Source organism: Nymphalis io, chromosome 20 (genome assembly GCF_905147045.1).
Source record: "Nymphalis io chromosome 20, ilAglIoxx1.1, whole genome shotgun sequence".
Lineage (NCBI taxonomy): Eukaryota > Metazoa > Arthropoda > Insecta > Lepidoptera > Nymphalidae > Nymphalis > Nymphalis io.
In genome coordinates this window covers 3,114,356-3,136,258 of record NC_065907.1, presented here as the reverse complement: position 1 = coordinate 3,136,258, position 21,903 = coordinate 3,114,356, and the positions used below count along the sequence as shown (strand labels likewise).

General features: G+C 30.6%; 2 protein-coding genes across 2 annotated transcripts in view; both read left to right on the top strand.

The window, feature by feature from the left end:
* The window catches only part of LOC126776503 (synapse-associated protein of 47 kDa), a 187,407-nt gene that overhangs the window by 91,895 nt on the left and 73,609 nt on the right, over positions 1 to 21,903 (top strand). The window lies entirely within an intron of this gene.
* Positions 1,107 to 21,903, top strand: part of LOC126776470 (inverted formin-2) — a 100,540-nt gene continuing 79,743 nt past the window's right edge. The window contains exons 1-2 of the mRNA XM_050499002.1: positions 1,107 to 1,212; positions 13,949 to 14,077. The gene's annotated coding sequence lies outside the window, so the exon portion shown is untranslated. The remainder of the gene's footprint in view (positions 1,213 to 13,948; positions 14,078 to 21,903) is intronic.

Here is a 21,903-nt window from a genome sequence, read left to right as displayed (position 1 = left end):
TAATATATAATCGGTTCGGTTCTTATTCGAATAAATACAGATGATTCAAATTTGGATCGAAATTGAATCGAAAGTTATAAATAAGTAGAATTCGGCCCCTGATAGACTGTCTATAAACGCACAGTACACAGTGGGTTACCCATCATATATAGTCTTGAAATTTGGAAGCAACCTCAAATTTTGTAATATAGAAAAAAATCGATTTTGCGAAATCGGAAAAAGGGTTTCCGCAGTTCCTATTTATTCAACTTCATACAATCTATCTGTTCAAACTGTCGTAATTTTTTAGATGTCAAGACAAATAAATAGAGAATTTATATTTTTAGATGACAGAAATATGTCATGTTGAAAATGCACTAATTCCAATATTTATTTAATTAATATTTTCAACGGTTGTACACAGAAGTATATACTAATACATTATCAACTTGAATGGTCTTTCGCTTATACGAGAACACAGATAAGCAAATAGAAAAATAATAATGTAACAATCGCATCTTTTCCTCTTTCTCGTGTAGGTTTCAGCTATTTAATATATACTGAATTTATTTAAAAAGTAAAAATTAAGTAATATATTAGTAAAATTTAATAAATTCTTATTTTAAAGAGAAATGGTAAGGAAATAAAATGAAATAAAGTTCTGTTTAACCTTGAATATCGTGTCGATTGATGATTTCTACTGAAAATCAATGTGGTTGATTTTAATACTTCAATTAAATATATTAATAATTATTATAGATTTATGTTATTAACGTATTACACTTATTCATATTTATCTTATTAAATAATAATATTATTATGGTCTTAATTTTTTTTTTATTTCAATTCCGGGATAATCTTTACTGACTCATCACAAAAAGATCTTATCTCAATACCTAACTGAATAGAATATTACTTGTTCAATACAATTAAATAATTCATTGACAAACTACAATACCAACAAAGAATGACCAATTAAATTCCATCACTTCGCCAATTACTTATCACAATAAAAAAAAAAAATTAACCTAGGCATTCAGACCGCGCCTAAGCTAAACTTAACTTAGCACTACGACTAAGTATTATCGTTTAGACGGTTATAGTGAAAGTCGAAGGACGCGCGTCAGTGCGCTCACGACGTTCGAACCGTGTGCATGTGTGTCGAGAAAAAAAAAACGCGCGGTAAATTTGACATTTGATGACTTTGACGTTACCCAAAAACTTCTGATTTAAGTATGTCACTTTTGTTTTTATTATATAAGTTTCGGAATACGGATGTCAGCATCGAGTTTTAAATTATGACCGTTACAAATTCGCGCCATTGATAGTGTGAACAAAATTTTGTTTTCTTTTTACGTAGTGTCCTGCGCTAAATTAATTTTCGGCATGTGATTTGTTTTTTTATATTTTAAGCAATTTTTTTACAGGAATTGGGAAAAAATTTAAACATAAAATTCATGTCGTGAGTTGCATGTTTTTATTATTTTTATTAACATTTTTAAAACATGTGTACGTGAGAAAATGATGTAGAAAGTATGTATCACCGTTTTATTAATTTATCGATAGATAATGTTTTTGGCACAACAATCTGTCGACGTAAGCCTATGATAATAGTAATAAAAAACCATAAAATTAAGTACCTACCAGAAAAAAATACAATTAAAACATTTAATCTAATATACAGTCTACAGTATACAATAAAATACCATAACTACATTTTATGTAATAAATATAAAATGATGCACAATTTTATCTATAATTATAAAAAAAATACTTAATTATATAATTTATAAACCTATATTTAAAATAAAGACCAGGAGCCAATAGCACATACAGTAATATATAAAAAATATATAAAAATAAATAATATATAAAAAATATATACAATATTACGATTATAATTTTTTACACATATATAGCCTTAATTAATTGTTAAATCAGTATATTAAAACATCGCGTTTTATTTCTTGTAATTGACAATAAAGATAGCGATAAAAATGTTTTCAGATTTGTGTATACATTAACCGTTATCAGTTGATAAGGTTTATTTAAAAATCTGATACGAACGTAATGGCTTTTTTGAGATTATCTTAAAATATGTTAAATGTTTACTTTAATATTTGGTAGAGATACGTGTTATACTATCGATATGAACATATTTATGTAAATTGGTCCTGACTGACTGTCAACGTGAAGATACTGCGTCTTGAAATTTCAAATTTGGAACGTGAGTTTATTTTAAATAACATAGGTTTGTTAAGCATCTCCAAGAAATGATTTTTGGTAATTTCAATTTTAAGAGGGGCTTGATTGGTGGTGTGGCTTCGTATGAATTTTTCCTGTACGAAGTTGGGACAGCTGTATCTGTGTAACGTTTTATGGCTGATCTGATTCTGGAGTCAATTTCTTTTTTTGTATGTTAATTTAGGGCCCTAAAAGTGTAACAGGTCGGAAGAAAATTATCTCAGATTGCGGATGTAATACAATTGCTGTAAAACTCTCATAGTGAGATTTTGAATTTATTGCTATAATTAGTATGCCATATTAGAGCAGGTAAAATTTTTAAGAAAGAGTAACAAATAATAAGAAAAAATAATAATTTTTACATTTACATTTATACCACAATACAAAAAAAAAAAAAAACAAAAAAAAAGTTGTGTTATAAAAACATAAAATAAAAAAGTGTATGAAATCGAATTTATGTGATTATGAGACTGGATTAATAATAATAAAAACATCCCTCTGATCGAAATTCAAACCTACACAGTATATAATGTACTTCATAATTGTACTTGTTCAACAAAGCAGCCGTTTTTCCCTTGCCAGTTGTCATTTGTTTTTCTTGTATATTCTCGATGGTAAACGGTAAAGCTGGAATGTTCTATTCAAAAACCGATATGCCTGAGATCAAGAGTAGTTATATATTTATAATGGTGTAAATATGCAGTATGATGTCTGTCTGTCTGTATGTAACGTAATTATAAATCCTATAAGATAAAATTTGATATGTAAAATAGCTTAAGGTACGATGGGTTTGACATGCCGCAAGGATAAAATACCCGTAATTTTTTTTATTTACGATTGTCGAATGGACTGTTGGAATAAGACTGTATAAATGTATTCTATTTTCAAAATTCTGTGTGGTTAGATAATCTCACCCTCTGCGTGGTTATATAAGTTGTCGGTTTTACAATTGGCAGATAAAATCTAAATCGAATATAAACCAGGATATTGCATACTTGGAACTTGAAGTGCCTCCGATTCAGTGTACTGTTATCACTAATATCGCGGTCCATTCAGTTTGAATAATATCTTCTTTAACATTGCAATCAAATATAATGTAATTATATGTATTATGCGTATATATATAAGCGTAATATTCCAGTTAATAATAATGCTATATCTATTTGTTTTTAATTAAGACAATTTATTATTAAACAAAATTTTAATAATTAATAAAAAAAAATCTCTAACGTCCGTATGTGCACAATATCCCTTAAAAGATTAACGAATCATGTTGATTTTAAAATAATTTCACATCTCAATCAAAATAGTTTAGTGGGCTTTATTGAAGCTTCATGGCTCTCAGCTGCTTCACCGAATTGAAATCATATGTTCATAATGTCCTCCAAACCGATTTCGGCCACGGCGGCCAATCTTAAGAGAGATTAGCCAACTATGCAGGAGATATTATAGTGCACAAGTATGTGCGCAAACACAAGTGCACTCTCTATTCCCTAACTCTCATAATCCGATGGGACAGCAATCCGAAACGACCGGAAAGTGTTCAGGCGCAGGACCAACGGCTTTCCGAGGCACTGGAGTGTCCACACTTTCAACTTCCAGACTCCGGGCTACCACTGAGAATTTTCTGACAGAAAAACCCAATTACTTTTTATTGGACCGCCCTGGGAATTGAACCCAGGACCTCCGGGTCTGCGGCCTTACATCAAGCCACTAGACCAACGAGGCAGTCATCATCATCATCATCATCATTTGTATAGGACACTAATGTTGTTGAGAGAGAAATGCTGGATATTCTCTATAATGCTATAACACGAATATTCAAAATTGCTAACAGGAGCTTACTTGAATAAAACATATTTTGATTATTGGTTTAGGTTATGTCCATGGACAAAACTCTATAAAAATAAAATAAGCCTTATTACAAATATATATATTATATACAAATATATATATATATAATATATATATATATATATATATATTATATACTATAAAAAAATTATATATATACCATTAAGTCAAATCATAACTTAATTGTTAACTTTTATTGTATAATGGATATTTAAATTAAAAATAGGAAAACGGATAAACGGCAAGCATTGCGTTCCGATTCGAAATTGAAAATAGAGGCACTTTTTGTAAAAATTAATAAAAATCGGTGCGTGGGCAAAATTTTAAACTGGTTGTAATATAAAGACATTCGCGACCGTCAATGTCAGCTTTTGCTTTTAATAATAATCGGACACCCACATTTGTAAAACTATTTATATTTTTTGTGTGTTGTAAAATATTTTTATGATAATAGTATACAAGTAGACATATATGTGATGTTGATTTAATTGTCAGGCTGTAGATTTTGAAGTAACGGGTTCTATGCCTCGGAAAACCCGTAATGACCGTGTTGAGTTTTCGTCCCATCGCACTATATGATTGAGTAAATAGATATTGCACTCACAAAACTTGAGGCTACTGACTATAATGAAAAGTTCAGTGACTCAGACATGAGAAAACAAACAAACAATTTTGTTTGCGCATTTATAATATTAGTTTCATAATGAAAAAAATATATATTTGTAATATTCTGCCATCAAACAGCTATACGCTTAGGATCGCTGTGTTCCGGTTTGTAGGTTTAGTGAACCTGAATTTACACAGGCACAAGGGACATAATATGCTAGTTCCTAAAGTTGGTGGAACATTGGTGATGAAAGAAATTAATATTACTTACAGTTCCGATGTCCAAGGGCGGTGTTGACACTTAGAATCGGGTGGCCCGTATAACTTCATAAAAATTAAAGTTAAGATAAATATGAATACAATATTTTATCGAACTTACTTTTAAAAACGAAGAGAAATGAAAAGTTAACCATTTTGATAAGCGATCGGATGTTTACGATAAACTAGGCCATAAAAAACAGATGCATCTTTGACACAGTTAATACTAGTTCCGTATAACTTTACCATATCCAAGAGCAATTTAAAATGGTCACCATTAAGTATCGTACTGTCATTCAAATTCATCGGATTTTAATGGAGAAACGATTGATCTCAATCGAAGGGCTTCATGAATAATTCAATGGCTATTTGTTTCTCTAAATGTTTTAGGTTAGCAGGCCGGGAGGTTTTGAAGATTTAAGCCGAATTCTCTGGCCAGAAATCATTAATAGTTATGTCTATACCATTAATAAAGAGAAGACGATTTCAAATAATCTCCCCATCATTCAAATATCGTTCTGTCGAATTTGAACCATCCCATAATTATTTATAATAATAATTTCATAACAAAAAATAATTCGTGATATTCTACCTCCACACACTATTGTTGAATAGTGAACCTGTAAGGAATTATTAGTATTTCTCGCAGTGCCAATATCTATGGGCGGTGGTGACCACTTACCATTAGATGGCCTATATGATGGTTTGCCTAATTACTTTAAAAATATAGAGAATTATTAATAATTATAAAAACAACTGTTAACTTGCTGGGATGCATTTTGACAAAGCCTTAACACCAAAATGCTGGTATTATGTTTTAATACATCAAAGATTAGAAGACATTTCCATAAATTACATTAAAAATGTAATTGTTAACGTTGGTCATCATAATTTATAACAAAAATATCTCCATCAGCTTAGAAAGGGTATTATTTCTAATAAGGTTCCTTATTAAAATTCCAGCGGGAAAAATAAAAATGGTTTGTAATGACGGATGTTGGTCACAAACGGAAGGTGTTCGTACGTTTCGCTACGTGGAATAAATATAGCTGGGTCACATTCTAAGGGCCATCGCTTCCTCGTCGGGAAATAGATCAAACAGCGTTTGCTCAGCCAAATATTCATTTTCACCACAATTATATTGATAACTTCGTTTTCATTCCATTGACTCCACTCTTATGAAAGAATAACTCTCTCTTTATTTGATACAGTAAAAAATAACTTATCTTTTTCGTATATTTATTTATTGATTGGCGGTGGGGTAAAAGACGGCATAATGTCAAAAGCATTTCTTTCCAGCCTAAGGTTGGCCTAAATTATTTTTTATTGTATCAAATAAAGAGAGAGTTATTCTTTCATAAGAGTGGAGTCAATGGAATGAAAACGAAGTTTCAAGAAGGTTCAGGAAGGAACAGTTGTAGATGTGAAGTTGTGAGGTGTAAAATTACACTACATAAATGCAATTACATATAAATATTCAAACATATATAAACAATATTTTTCTCATGTATTCTAAGATATTCGAAATAATAAAAGGACAACTCGTACGTGGGTATTACACAAAAACGTGTATGTAATCTGAAACTTTCAAACGAAAAAAAAAATAGAATGATCTCTAATCGATGACCCATTATACAAAGTAGTTTGTAATAAAGAATAATTGAGTCAATATATCAATAGATACTTGGCACACTTAAATACATACCTAGATTAATTTTATCGATTTAAAATCTAGATATTTTAGATTAGATTGATAATTATTATTTTCAGTCGTTAATAGACCAAATTGCGGTTGCGCAATGTTTTGGCGCCATCTTCAATATTCCGTAGGTTTCTATGGAGGCGGTTATTATCTTTATTATTAATTTAAACATAATAATTTTGCATATAATATGTAATAGACACATAAAATGTTATCATTGATAGAATAATTTATATATATATATTTTTTAAGTAAATTGACCTGTTCCTAAAAACGAATATATTTTGGCACTTTTATTGTCTTTAAATTCTGCAGTATATTCGCCACATGCAGCATGCCAACATGGAGCAGCGTGGTGGAGTGAGCTTCAAAAACCTTCTCCTCAAAAAAGGATAGAAGGCCTTAGCCTAGCGGTGTTACATTTACCCGCAATTATTACTGTACATGTTTTAAGGTAAAAAATAAAATTGAATTAAGGGCTGATGACTGATTTTACCGATTAAGCTATCAGACTTAAATAAATATTACATTCACAGGCTCCAGTTGAGTCTAGTTCAATCCAAATCAACAAACAGAAAAGCATAAAGCATGTTTTTATACTCTTACGTCCTATCTAAATGTTTATTATATTATATGTCTTAGAGTATTTCCAGAAGAAGTAAAGTTGTCCAAATCAACAAACAGAAAAGCATAAAGCATGTTTTTATACTCTTACGTCCTATCTAAATGTTTATTATATTATATGTCTTAGAGTATTTCCAGAAGAAGTAAAGTTGTAATTCGGCATAAAGGGCTCATCTTATATCTGTCTGGTTATGTCAGAATATTATGAACACACGTATGATTGGCGTATAGTCTAAGCTATAATTTTTATCTATCCAAAAGAACAGGTTAAATAAAAGTCGTTCCCGTAATTCAGTTATGTGAAATAAAAAATAAAAAACTTTTATTATTATGGTATAGTTAAGACGAAGTTAATGAAACATTAAGTAACTCAAATTTCACAATCACACTAAAGATTCCAGTAGTGATGTATAAATATACACAAATCTTTTTCTGTTGCGTTTCCTGATCCAATGCTGAGGAACTATAATGGTAGCTATTAAAATCCGAACGATTTTGAAACTTAAATTTCACGTAATAGTGATCATTTCCGCGTATTTTTTAACTTTATCCATGGTAATGCCAAGCATATTAAACTGTTGCTAATGTATATTATTATATCATTCTTATTTTTATATTATTAGGGATTAGAATAGTGTAAATATGATTTAAATAACGGTAAAATGTTTGTTTTTTTTTGAACGGATGCGTTTCAAGTATCGAACGTGCAGAGGGTTTTTAATTGTTTTTTTTTTTATATTGACTGACAGTTATTGTGAGTCCGCAGTTTTATGTCATGTGATATTAAATTACATTTTTTAAATTTGGAATGAAGTATCAAATTAAGGCTTTTTTTTCATTCATTTAGTTATTACAGTTTTTGATTCTAGTTTTATTCTTAATATATTTTTTTAAATCTTTGATAACTGAATTCAATAACTGAAAAAATAAAAAATTAAAGAAAACCATTTAAATAACAAAACATAGAGCTTCATTAATATAATAAATATATATTTTATTGTTATAATAAAATAAAAGAAGAACATACTATATAATATACGCTTTATTCATGGTGCGTGACTACCTATGCTCCTGCGTGACGGCATACGAGTCTGTCTCATCCTTAAAGCGCGAAATGTTTCATATCAGTAATTTGGAAAAAAATATGTTGTCAAGGCAATTATTACGCTGGTAATAAAAAATCGTTTTTAGAAAAATTTTAGCCATTCATTTAAAATGTTTTTAATGTTATTTATTTCTCATTGTATAAAATATATTATAAGTAACCAAATGCTTAAAATTTCAAATAATACAATACAAAGCACAATTCTAGGAACCGATTGTAGCTGTCATACAATTATAACCTTTAATTTTTAAATAATAAGGATCATAGTTGACTTATCTGCTTATACGTGTGTTCGTTTAAGGCGTGCGACCGTGAGCACTGTGACTAATGACGAGGCTCTGACCTTAGTCAGGACTAGTTGCTAATCGCGGCTTTTGTTGAGAAGTACAGATGAATTGACCATTATATATATTAATAATAGATACTTATAAAATATTATGTAATAATGTACATTAATCCTACTAATATTATAAACGACAAAGCTTCTTTATTCGAATGTTTGTTTTTTGCACACAAAAACGGCTCGATGGATTTAGAATAGAGAGTTTATACCCTAACTTAACACATAGGCTACCAAACGCCAGACCCCACCCCCTAAATTGCGGGCGAAGCCGCGGGCGATAGCTATTAAGTTAATAATAAATCACGAATTATTCTAAAATATTTTTAATAAAGTTTCTTTAAAATTCTGAGTTAAGGCGAATGCCTTATTTCTTTATCACATTTGTATTAAAATAATATTAAAAAATATGATAAATTTATCGAAGTAGTTTTTAGGTTTTAAATTATCTACTTATATGCTATACCTATTTAAAATATTTGTGTTGTATTTATAAGTAGCAGGATATGAGAATTTAATTTATCTAATTGCTAATTAAAGAGCACTGTCCAAAGATTTTTGATGACAGTTCAATTGACATTTATAGATTTAAATAAATAGAACGGTCAGCTAGATAAGATGGCGGCAATTTTAATTTTTTTTAAATAAATTCTGTTCTATCTAATAGTAATCTATTCTATTTCTTAATCGGATCATAAATCTCTTAAGGACCACATAAGGCTAAAAAATTGGAAATAAATTAAAAAAATTACAAAATTTTTAAATATACAAAATGATTATTTAATAATGATAATTAATCTGTCAATCTGTTTTTTAAAATGAGAACACTGTGTGTGTAACGATGAATTAATAAATTAAATATGACAGTAAGTGCTTGAACTGATTGCCGACTTGACGGATGCAGTGATTTAATATTTTCATTCCTTGATATATTACTTTACATCCCCTTTTTTGTAGTAGTAATAATTTGCTTCTTTACAGAATTTATTTTTGTTCTTTGTTTTGTAAATACCTTACGAATTCAAAAGTGAACGTACATTTATATGCGATTTATTTTATTATATATCTTCATATTATATACAAGAATTAATTAATATATTTTTTTTCTTTGCGTCTCTGTGGTCTAGTCTGTCCGCACTATATATCTCTTATCTCTTTCTTTTCTTTATTTTTTCTATATCCAATATTAATTCAGTCACAAAAAGTAAGAGTGGCTTGAACAAATGAACATTACATTTTATAAACAAAACTCTCAATGAAAGTAAAAAGATCTCGAAGGGCGTTAACAAGTGAAATCACGACCTTGCTTCGCTAACAACTAAGTTTATTACAAAGTAAACGGCGTTCGCTTATCATACTTTCGATTTGGAGATTTAAAATACATAATACAAGCTTTTCTTACGCGTGTTGAATGTATTAAGTATTAATTACTGCATAAATTAATGGAAAAGTTGTTTTGAGTTGATTTTTTTTGAGCTATTTTGTGACCTAAGTTGTAACCGAAACCCCGGACAGTTTAAAGTGATGAAATCTTCAGAAAACTAATTTCGATCTCCGAATTTCTTAAATATCAGCTATATTGTAAGAACTCACTTCATTACTCTGTTGAAACTGTGAAATGTTGACAACCGACATATTGTCATATACTATTAAGATTCTTGAAATGTAATAATTATAATACTATTAAATGAAAATGACGTCAGATATCTTTTACTTAAAAAAATGGTGTCACATTTGGCAATTGATTAAAATTTATTCGATCATGGCTTGTCAAAATAGTCTGTTTATTTCACTCTTATCGTGTGACAGTTAAAGATTCAATGACACGTATATAAAGGTATTTTAATTAGATCATATTGATCAAGAACCTCAGTCGATGGTGCTGTCATTTTACATAATCTGTGGCGCGAATGAATAAATTGCACGGAAATATAGAGAAAAAGGAAACAAATCGTTTATATCGAATTGTTTTGGAAATATAATTTTGAAATTAGCAAATAGAATAACGTAAAAAAATATAGTCAACGTTATATCAGTAAATCGATGTCAAAAGTTTGTCCAAAGGATTTTGACGTTCGAATGATTAGATTTTACTGGTGGTAGGGCTTTGTGCAAGCTCGTCTGGGTAGGTACCACCCACTCATCAGATATTCTACCGCAAAACAGCAATACTTGATATTGTTGTGTTCCGGTTTGAAGGGTGAGTAAGCCAGTGTAATTACAGGCACAAGGGACGTTGGTGGCGCATTGGCTATAAGCGATGGTTGACATTTCTTAGAATGCCAATGTTTAAGGGCGTTTGGTGACCATTTACCATCAGGTGGCCCATATGCTCGTCCTCCTTCCTATTCTATAAAAAAAAAAAAAAATTGTTTTTGATAATTAGTATGATTCGCATTCAGTACCTAAATCGAAGGTTGTCTGAAGAGATAAGATAAAAAGATAGGTACTTGTCCAGATTGATCCTTGTTCTTGATAAATCAATTTTTGTACACTTTAATTTATCTTTAAGTGTTCTTATCTGTAGTTGTACCGTAACCGTAACCGTAACAGCCTGTGAATGTCCCACTGCTGGGCTAAAGGCCTCCTCTCCTCTTTTTGAGGAGAAGGTTTGGAGCTTATTCCACCACGCTGCTCCAATGCGGGTTGGTAGAATTCACATGTGGCAGAATTTCAGTGAAATTAGACACATGCAGGTTTCCTCACGATGTTTTCCTTCACCGTAAAGCACGAGATGAATTATAATCACAAATTAAGCACATGAAAATTCAGTGGTGCTTGCCCGGGTTTAGTAGTGTAGCTGTACACCTGGCTTCAATCCCGGTTCAGACCACTTTAATATTATTGGGTTTTCCTTAAACCTTTCGTTTCCAAAAAATTCATGGTAGCAGCAAAGTTTGCATGTTGGCTTCAGAAAGTGCATACAGCCGTTGGTCTCTAGACATAATCTTTTCCATTCGGGTGAAGAAATTGGGAGAACTTCTGTTTGCGCACACGTAATTTTGTGCAATGTCTTGTGTAATTGACTAGTCTCTTTTGAAAATAGCTGTCGTGAACAAACGGTCTGGAGGGTATCATAGTAAACATTTGTACCGTACTTTTAAGACTTTTTTTTATTGACTAACATTTTACCCAATATTTTATAATTGACTTGTATACTAAATTTTACAAAACCTATTTGAAATAAACAATGAATTACTCCTCAATTATGTTTTAACTGTTCTTGAAATTTAAAACTTATGTATTATTTAAAATATAATGTATGCTTATTTACACTTTCAAAACTTTTTCATAGAAAGTGTTAAATATTAGTAAAGTTAGAACGATCTCGGAAACGCGAGTGTTGGCGGGCCAAGGCTGCGCGTGGGATGCGCTGGCGCACCTTACTGCTTGAATATCGGAAACTTGACTAACTTGTTAAATTTTTATGTTTTCATTTAGCTATAAATTCATAATATTTATTTTAAATATGCTATTTTCTGCGGCTTTCCATGGACTTAGATATCAATCGTTTCCTTTGTCAGGATTAAGAAATGTGAATGTTTATGTTGAGCCAAAAAAAAAATCGTAACTATTATAATATAAATGCGAAAGTGAGTTTGTATGTTTGTATTATATGTCCTCTTCTGTACCCAGGGGTACAGTGAGTGTATACAAAATTTCATGTTGATCGGTTGATTGTTAAGACGTGAAAACGTATTAACAAACAAACAAAATAACTTCGCAATTATAATATTAGTAAAGATAAAACAATCCTTTTTGTTTCCACAATAAAGTCCAATGCGGTTATTTTTGTTAAATAATATTAAAATATGAAATACGATTCGGTGATATTATGTTTTTAGACGTTGTTGATCTGAATCAAATAGACAGTTATAAATCATCAGATTGAGTTTTATGCGTTATCTTAATGAGGAACTTGTTACGGATTTAACATTTATTGTATTTGATTTTTTTGGCACAAATGAAATCTTCGGAAGATCGGAAACCTTGGGACTATGAAAAGCCACAAAATTGAATAATTTATTTTATTGTTTTTTCTTTCTTTCTTATTCTATTCAAATGAACAATGACCTCTGTAGTTTCAATGTCAAAATCAAACCTGCAGTGTCGCAGCTTGTCGAGATATGCTCTAAACCTTAACGGGATAGGTGGTCTTTTAATACGACATTTTCAAGCAGTTACTATATAATACTTACTTAATAAATAACAGCTTTATAATCAATTCCGGTTCCAGGCACGAGAGCGTCGTTTATCGAAGAAATGTCGTCTATTTCCAATCATAAGCAACACTTCCCATGCCATAAACGATAAAACGCGTAACAGACAAGTAAACATTTTTTAATTAACCGTATTTATCGGGGAACTTAATACTTAAATATAACAGTGCTTTATAGAAGCCGCAGTATTTATAGAAAGCTGATAACACCCATATGGGTCGATGCATGCATAAAGAAAATTACTATATAGGCAGAGATATTTAATGGTCCGGCTACACAAAACTACTTGTGGATTCCGGTTTACGCAGTCCAGTTGTTGCGAGAATAACGTTCTTATAAACTTAAGATTTAGTATTTGATTAATTTTTATAATAATATCATAATGTTTCTCTTTAAATTATACTTTTGATGTATTGTTATACTTATATGACTGACTTTATTGGGAGGCGTAGATAGTCACCGTCACATGGCTCTTAGGGTCATGTGACGATGACTGTCTATGTAAGTCTAGAGTGAATAGGCATCTTCTAGGTAAGCGCGCTCCATCTTAGACTGTAACATAACAGTCAAGCGCTAGCTTATATATTTAAAAAAAGGGAGTAAGCGCAAGTTACTGTTATGTAATTGAACATGACAATGACTTGATGAAGTTGATTAGTCACTTGGCAATTTAAAATAAATGAGCGTCAAATTTTTAATTATTGCATTGCGAATATTTGAAATTATGCAGCAGTATTTACTTGCATGTAGCAGCAGTACTTAATATTGTTGTGTTTCCGTTTGAAGGGCGAGTGAGCTAGTGTAACTGCAGACACGAGGGACATAACATCTTAGTTCCCAAAGTTGGTGGCGCATTAGCGATGTAAGGGATGGTTAATATTTCTTATAATGCCAATAATGGGCATTGTAAGAAATATTAATACCAATGAAAATATTTAAACAAAAATATATTTTTATATATAAAAATTTAGGAATAATTTATTTCGAATATTAATAATGGTAATATTTTGTTCCAGGTTACGATAAAACAACTTGAATACAGTGACAGTGCATCAAACTCGATTCGATATGTATAAAAAAAATTGTGTGTGCCGTGAGTGTTTCCATGGTGACTCTTACAGTTCAGTGACAAATTATTGAAATCGGTAAGTGTTTTTTTTATATCTTGTCTCTTCATCTTCTAATGAACCTCTGAGATATGATTTGGTAATTAGATTAATATGACCTAATTAATTTCATCACTACATGCTATAAAACAAAGACCTCATATGTGTGCCCGTTTGAATACGAAAAACTCAAAAACTACCGAAAGGATTGTCTTACGGTATTCACAGATAGACGAAAGAATTTACAAGGAATATAATTCATACTATGACGGTTTTTAAAGATGTGTGCCGCGTAAGCCAATATTAGTTTAAGTTAATACTAGACTACTTCTAGGGGGGTAGTTGTTTAAGTTATTTATTTATTGTGTTTAATTTATATTTATTTAAGAGGCGTCCAGGTCGTGTAGGGGGGGGGGTAGATGTTACGTACCCTATGTCCTTTTCTGTATCCCAGACAACGTGTATGCAAAATTATATGACGATCGGTTGAGTAGTTAAGACGTAAAAGCGTAACAAACACACAAAGAAACTCGCTTTCGTCTCTTCTATTAGGCTGTCAGTCACATTCTATTGTCCTAAAACGACAAACAAACTTCAAATCAGTCGTATTCTCTTATAAAAAATATATAATATATCGTATGCACCTAATATCAGATTAGGTGCTTACGATTATGATCAATATATTTCTATACTATATATATGTATATATATATATATATATATATTTACAATATCATTTTTATCTCACGAAAACTGACTGAATAAGCTTCATCAATTATCGTTTTTATTTAACACATTTTGTTTTACTCTACGACGCGGCTTAATTATAACAAGTGTTGCAAGTATAAATTAAATAATATTTGAAATAAAAAAAAATAACTTTATTAGTAGGAAAATGTTAGTCTCATTAAGGTCCAGGAAAATGTTTCGAAAAAAACATCGGTGATTTTTATAAATCGCCAGTAACATTTGTAATATTGTCATTGACCCAGTAAACGATAAGGCGTACTTAGAATAGCAACTTGCCGACAGCGAGAATCGAACTTGCGGTCGCTCGATTGATTGAAATAACACAATTGCTCTCACTTAGCGATGGTTGACCAATTTTCTAATTGAACAAGTTAGAAGCGATGGCGGTTTCAAACATATTTGTATAATATGTTTAAATAAAATTTATTTTAACGTTTTAAAAAAATGCAATACCGGCAATTCTGGTATTGAATATGACATTACACGAAAACTTATTACTTTACCTACTTAGGCACGTTTAAAAAGTGCGATCTATTCCTAACATCGTCATTGCGCCGCGAATCATTACACTGACTTACTTCACAAGAAGTATTAATATCATTGGTTAACTACTAACACTACTGTTTTTCTTTGTATTTAGACCGAAGTGAGTGAGTGACAAATAAGTTCGGATAGAAGACACAGGTTAACACAATAATTTGGTACATATTGAGAATGTGTGTGTTATATATATCTAATACAAATTACATTTTATTCTACCAATTTTTATAATTAAAAACGCTCATCATCACATCAGCTGTAAGACGTCCACTGCTGAAACAAAGGCCTCCCCCAAGGATTGTTCCACGTTGGCCGGTCTTGCGCTGCCCGCATCCCACGGCTTCCAGCGACTCGTTCTATGTCGTCGGTCCACCTTGTAGGGACAAGGTGGACCGACGCTGTGGCCTGCCCACACTGTGTCTTCCGGTTCGAAACTTAAAAACGCTATATCTTATTAATTGAACCGCTCATAAATAAACAATTTAGTTATCAGTGAAGAAACAAGCCTGTCACATACTAATTGAGTTATTGCTTACTGTTAATATTTTAGCTTATTTTGTCCGTCTTTGTTTATATTTAGATATCTAATATTGTATGATATTTATGTATGAATATCTTATAAGTGTAATGGCAAACGTTTCTTAACTGTGTTGACTTAAGTAACGATTTGTTTTGGTTGGAAATTGCGAAGCCAATTTTTTTTTTTTAAACAAATACGTCAAAGGTAAAAAAAATAAAAAAAAATACCGTAACAATGAATTGGCGTTTATTTTGTAAGTGATAAGCAATACGTATATAGATTAAGCGTAATTATTGCTTTGATTTTATAGTTTTGATAAATTACCAAACATAACATATTAAAAAACATAGTCCCCTCGCCTCGTCTGTCTGTCTATACGTGATAAACTCAAAAACCACTGAACTGATTCTAATAAGTTTTACATCAATGGACAGAGTTTATATTTTTAAGGTTTTAGTGTATAATTTATTAAATGTTTGTGTAAATTGGCTGAAATATGAAGATGATTGAAGATGTCGAAAAAAATCATGGTTACTGTAAGTTTTACTTGCGTGCGCCGTGTCAACCAATAGTATATTATGCGTTACGATATATATTATATTAATTTCTTCCCGCCCTTATTTGTAGCCAGTATAGTATAAAACATATCAATGGTGACTCTTTCTCGTGTTTGGGGTTAAAAAATGATAGCCTGTGTTTTAGTCCTGCCAAAATTCTCGAGAACTTGTGCACAATAACATGTTATAAAAAAAAAAATTCCGATTTGCTACAGTTTGTTATACGTCGTGACGTTAGAAAATAGCTCACGTGTCACGCGATTGTCAAATAAAAAAAAAAACAATAATTAATTCTGGTTCTAAGGTTTATATGTAAGGTATATATTTATACATTGTTTAATGACTGTTTTCAATTTATTTGCGAACTTTTGCTTTGTATTCCAATGGTCTTTATCACACTATCGCTGCTGGCTAATATTTTTTAACACTGCTGTCTCCCGAGTCCGCATCTAAACGTATTTCGTTTATATGCTTCACGACTCGGTTCAGAATCGTAGCTATATGCCGTAACAGCCTGTGACAGCCTGTCGTAGCTATATATGCGACGATAAAGAACGACAAACGTATGATTACAAAATTAGTCAATTTCGTATTACAGTAACAACATTTTGAATCAATTTTTTGTTAATAATAATAATGAGATCGAATAAATATTAATAATAATGTAATTTACTATAATGTTATGATGTTATGATTAAAATTAAAATTGACGTAAATGTCCCACTGTTTTTTGGGGAGAAGATTTTGAGCTTATTCCACCACGATGCTCAATGCGGCTTGGTACGTTTGTGTCAAATTTTCATCCGACACACGCAGGCTTCCTCACGATATTTTCCTTCATCGCCAAGTACGAGATGGTTCATATAAACAAATTAAGCACGTGAAAATTCAGTGATGCCTAGGTATAAAACCATTCATTCAATCATTGATTAAAATTCAATTATTATAACCACTGGGCCATTATTGCTCTTAATAATTGATTCATATTTTAGTTATCTATATACTTATCTTTCTTTAATCTCAGCTATTTTAGTAAAAATGATTATCAAAAATCTTTGGGAAATTATAAAAACTTAACTTCTAGAAAAGTCTTCATTTGTGATATATGAGGTAATAAATGAATGATTGAATGAAAAAATAAAGCCTAATCAACCAAGTAGGTAGTAACCTTAACGAACATCTGTTCGCGGGAATGTTAAGGTGGGTTTTCGCAACCGCGTACGTATATGGCGAAAGGGGTCATTGCTAGCCAAACTCGACCTTAAGATACGCGCCTGATTCGCGATCCTGACAACATTGTATATTATATCATATTTCTGTATGTGTTTAAAAGATCCAATTTACTTTAAAGTTACAGTTTATTTTTTAATTTTTATTGACGGGCTGGTTGGCGTGGTTGGTAGATACTTGCCTTTCACACCGAAGGTTGTGGGTTCGATTCCCACCAAGGACAGACATTTGTGTGCATGAACATGTCTATTTGTCCTAATTCTGGGTGTAATTATCTATATAAGTATGTATTTAGAAAAGAAAAGTAATATTTGTATACTACAAATATTACTTTTCTCTGTCAAAATCAGTTGTCTGGTATACTACAAATATTACTTTTCTTTGTCAAAATCAGTTGTCTGGTTTCCATAGTTCAGGCTCTGCTTAGTTTGGGATCAGATAGCCGTGTGTGAATAATGTCCCAGGATATTATTATTTATCATTCGAACACGAAAATCGTCTCTATGCGTAATTAGTAGTTAGTAAATAAGGTTATTAATTGTCTGTGAACATTGAACAACCACGTTTCTAATACTATAGGTCTATTCTGTAACTAACTTGAAACTAACCGCGGAAAATGGTCGTGAAATGTCAAAAATTTACATGCGATATTGACCTTAATAATCATAACATTTCAAGAATACAAGCATCAGTACAGTATATCATTCTAAGACAATTGTAAAAATTACACGGGTTAAGTGAGTTAAGTGAGTTACGTGATAACAATATAATAGTTAGTTATTTTTGTAATTTTTTAATAATAATATGTAATATAATATAATAATATCCTGGGACATTATTCACACACGGCCATCTGATCCCAAATTAAGCTTGTACAGAGCTTGTACTATGGAAACCAGATAACTCAAATACTATATATACTACTTTACTTTTGTAAATACATACTTATATTGATAATTACACCCGGACTCAGGATAAACAGACTTTTAAAATCGGAACGCATATTTTATAAAAATTAAAAAATCAAATATAACTCGAAGAAACATAAATCAAACATTTGTGAAGTAATTGGACATAATGTTTAATCTCTCTTGAGAATGATCGAAATCGATCAGGAGGACATCACATTATAATATAAGACGGAAATAATAAAAACTTTTTTGATATAAAAAAAAAAATACAAATACAAATAAAAGCATTTCGATAAATAAAGTAATTTTAAACGGAAATTAAACCTTACTTATCGTATTCGCAGTCAATAATAAGATTTAAAAAAAAAAAAAAAAATTATGCCAAGGAATCGAATATAATAACGAGATACGATTCATGTTAAAAGTAATAATGCCATATGGTGTAATGTGTAAACATTTTGACGGCCTTGACCTGAAAGCGAACTACATTATGTGACCTTATATTGAGGAAAATATATAATAATATATATAATTTTGTTTACTTGTTTCATAAAATTTATATTCATATTAATGTCAATTGTTTATACAATATGTTAATGTTGTTTGGGTTCAGCTTTATTGGTTTTTTTTAAAGTAAACAAAAGCTACATAATTGTGAAGTAAGCGGCAGTATTGTATGATTATAATATTTTAATTAACTTTCACTTCACAATCGTTATTCTATGATTACAGATGGTAATGTAGTACTCAACACATATTCTACCGCCAAACAGCAATACTTTGCCAGTCTGCCTAGTTATGTTAATTAAAAATAAGAAATTAAGTACAATTTAATCTGTTACGATGTTATTTTTTATATTTACGGCTTCATGATTGATTCAGATGTTGTGTTCGAGTTGTCTTCGTTCGTAAAAGGCGTGCTTGATTTGTTAATAATTTTTTTTATAGAATAGGACGGCGGACGAGCATATGGGCCACCTGATGGTAAGTGGTCACCAAACGCCCTTAGACATTGGCATTGTAATGTCAACCATCGCTTACATAGCCAATGCGCCACCAACCTTAGGAACTAAGATGTTATATACCTTGTGCCTGTAATTACACTGGCTCACTCACCCTTCAAACCGGAACACAGCAATACCAAGTACTGTTGTTTTGCGGTAGATCATTAATCGGTGGCCTGGTGCAAAAATCTTAAACCAACAATATCTTATTGAGTGGCATCTTTAGCACCAAGACACAGATTTATATACCTGAACCGTCATATAGGCAGTAATTATTATTTACTACTATTTTTTATTTTATCTATTTACTTTTCATTACGCGTGCCAGAAACAAAACAATTTTAAGAATAATAACTTATTACAAAATATTTAAATTGACATTTATAGAAACAATTTGGTGTCTATGCAGGTCGTACAGGTGTTGCTTTATCTGGAGCCAATCCTGGTGGTATAATCATCTTACCATGAATATTCATAAAATTTCAACTCCGTAGGATAGTGAGAAAGTGGTTCTAATTTAGCTTGCCAAATGAACTTTGACCTGAACAAACAGTAGTTCAATAATAGCTTGTAAAAATAACACTTATCTTATAGTTTTATATAGAAAAGTAGATACAAAAATAATTTATAGACACGTAAGAACGCCATTATTATTAGTCAATAAGCTATTTTGATTCGTGTATCCTTAAGTGAAATAATTTTGAAAACCAGTGACGCATATCCGTTGTACGCTGAGTTTCAACTTTAATCTTCTAGATCAGTGAGTTCAATAGTCTTGCTTTACAATAAAAGAATAGAAGGATAAATTGTAATGCCAAAAGAAGAAAAATTCATTTCGTTTTTGAAACGTAATCGATATTTTTGACAAATTTTAGCGTCCGAGCTCGAGCAAATTCAGTCGATTATGGAACAAATATGCCAAAACATAAGCTGTCGCACTTATTTTAGTAATTAGTATTATTTTCGATACAGTTAACTTCTTTGTCCTTATAAATTTAAAAAAATCTTATTAATTAATTTAAAAATAAATATTTGAAACGTACTTATACATATGTATAATTTTCTTTCACCTCTCGACAAGAATTACGACATTAATATTTTGATAATTTTCGAAATAAGCAACACATACAACACAAAAAATACAAAAAAAAAATGGTGCAAAAGAAAGCCACATATAATATAAATGCACATATAATATAAATGCATTTTCTAAGCATAGATCTATAATAGGAATATTTTTAATATATTTAAAGATATTATGCAAATATTATCTAAAAATGCTTCGTTAGTGATAAAGAAGGCTTTCTTTTGCACCATTTTTTTGTGTAGTATTAGTTGCTTATTTCTAAAATTATCAAAATAATAATGTCGTAATTCTTGTCGGAAAGATGAAAGAATATTTTATCATATTAAATTTCAGAATTTTTTTTTTATCTAAATAGGTCGATCGATGTTACGGAACGACGACTTAATTATTTTTATTATTATTTACTTATGTAAATTAAGAAACGATTGATTTATATGGTCAATATTTTATTTGATTAAATAAAATATAAACTATTAAATTTATAAGAGCCGTGATTTCTCCATGTTAGAACACATATGTATGCATGCATGCACGTATGATGCAACTAACCCTCAACCCGCTGTTTTAGGGCTTAACCAGCAGTATAACAAAAATAGGTTGTTACTTTACTTTATTTGAATTTGAGAAGCGCTACTGTTATTTCATCTTGCTTAATTTAAAAATCTATGACGTGTAACTTTAAAATAAAATTAATGTGAAGGTTACCTTGGTTGTAGAATTACTAGGCAGTTTTTCTTCTAATTTTATAGAAAAAAGGCATGTATTGGATAAAAAGGAGAGAAATACCTAGCGTTGGATGAAGTCTGACTGTGGATGATGAAGATATGGATCTTACTAAAGATGACCTTAAATATGGTCAACTCATCTGCCTCCTGACTATTAAAAAAAAAACCTCTAAACTCAGAAAGCCGAAGAATGTTAAGTGAATCAGCAAGTGCGCCAGCGCATTGTAGCTTAAAATAGAAGCAAGTGATTCCGAGAATATTTGTCATTTTAATAATATTTCGCATTAAATGAAAATTTATCATAATAATAATATTTAAAAATGTACTTCTTTTTTAAATTGAACGACTTAAATGGTTCGACTTTGAGTTTTTAGGAATATTGGATTTTGATTGCCTCAATGGCATTGGAACTGGTTTATGTGTCAATTGTTGAGGGCTTATATAAAAATTTTGTACAAATTATGGGTTTATCTTACTTTCGATCCTGTGTTGCCTTGAATTAGATTACTATGGCAGCTGTTTTTTTTTTAATTTTAATTAT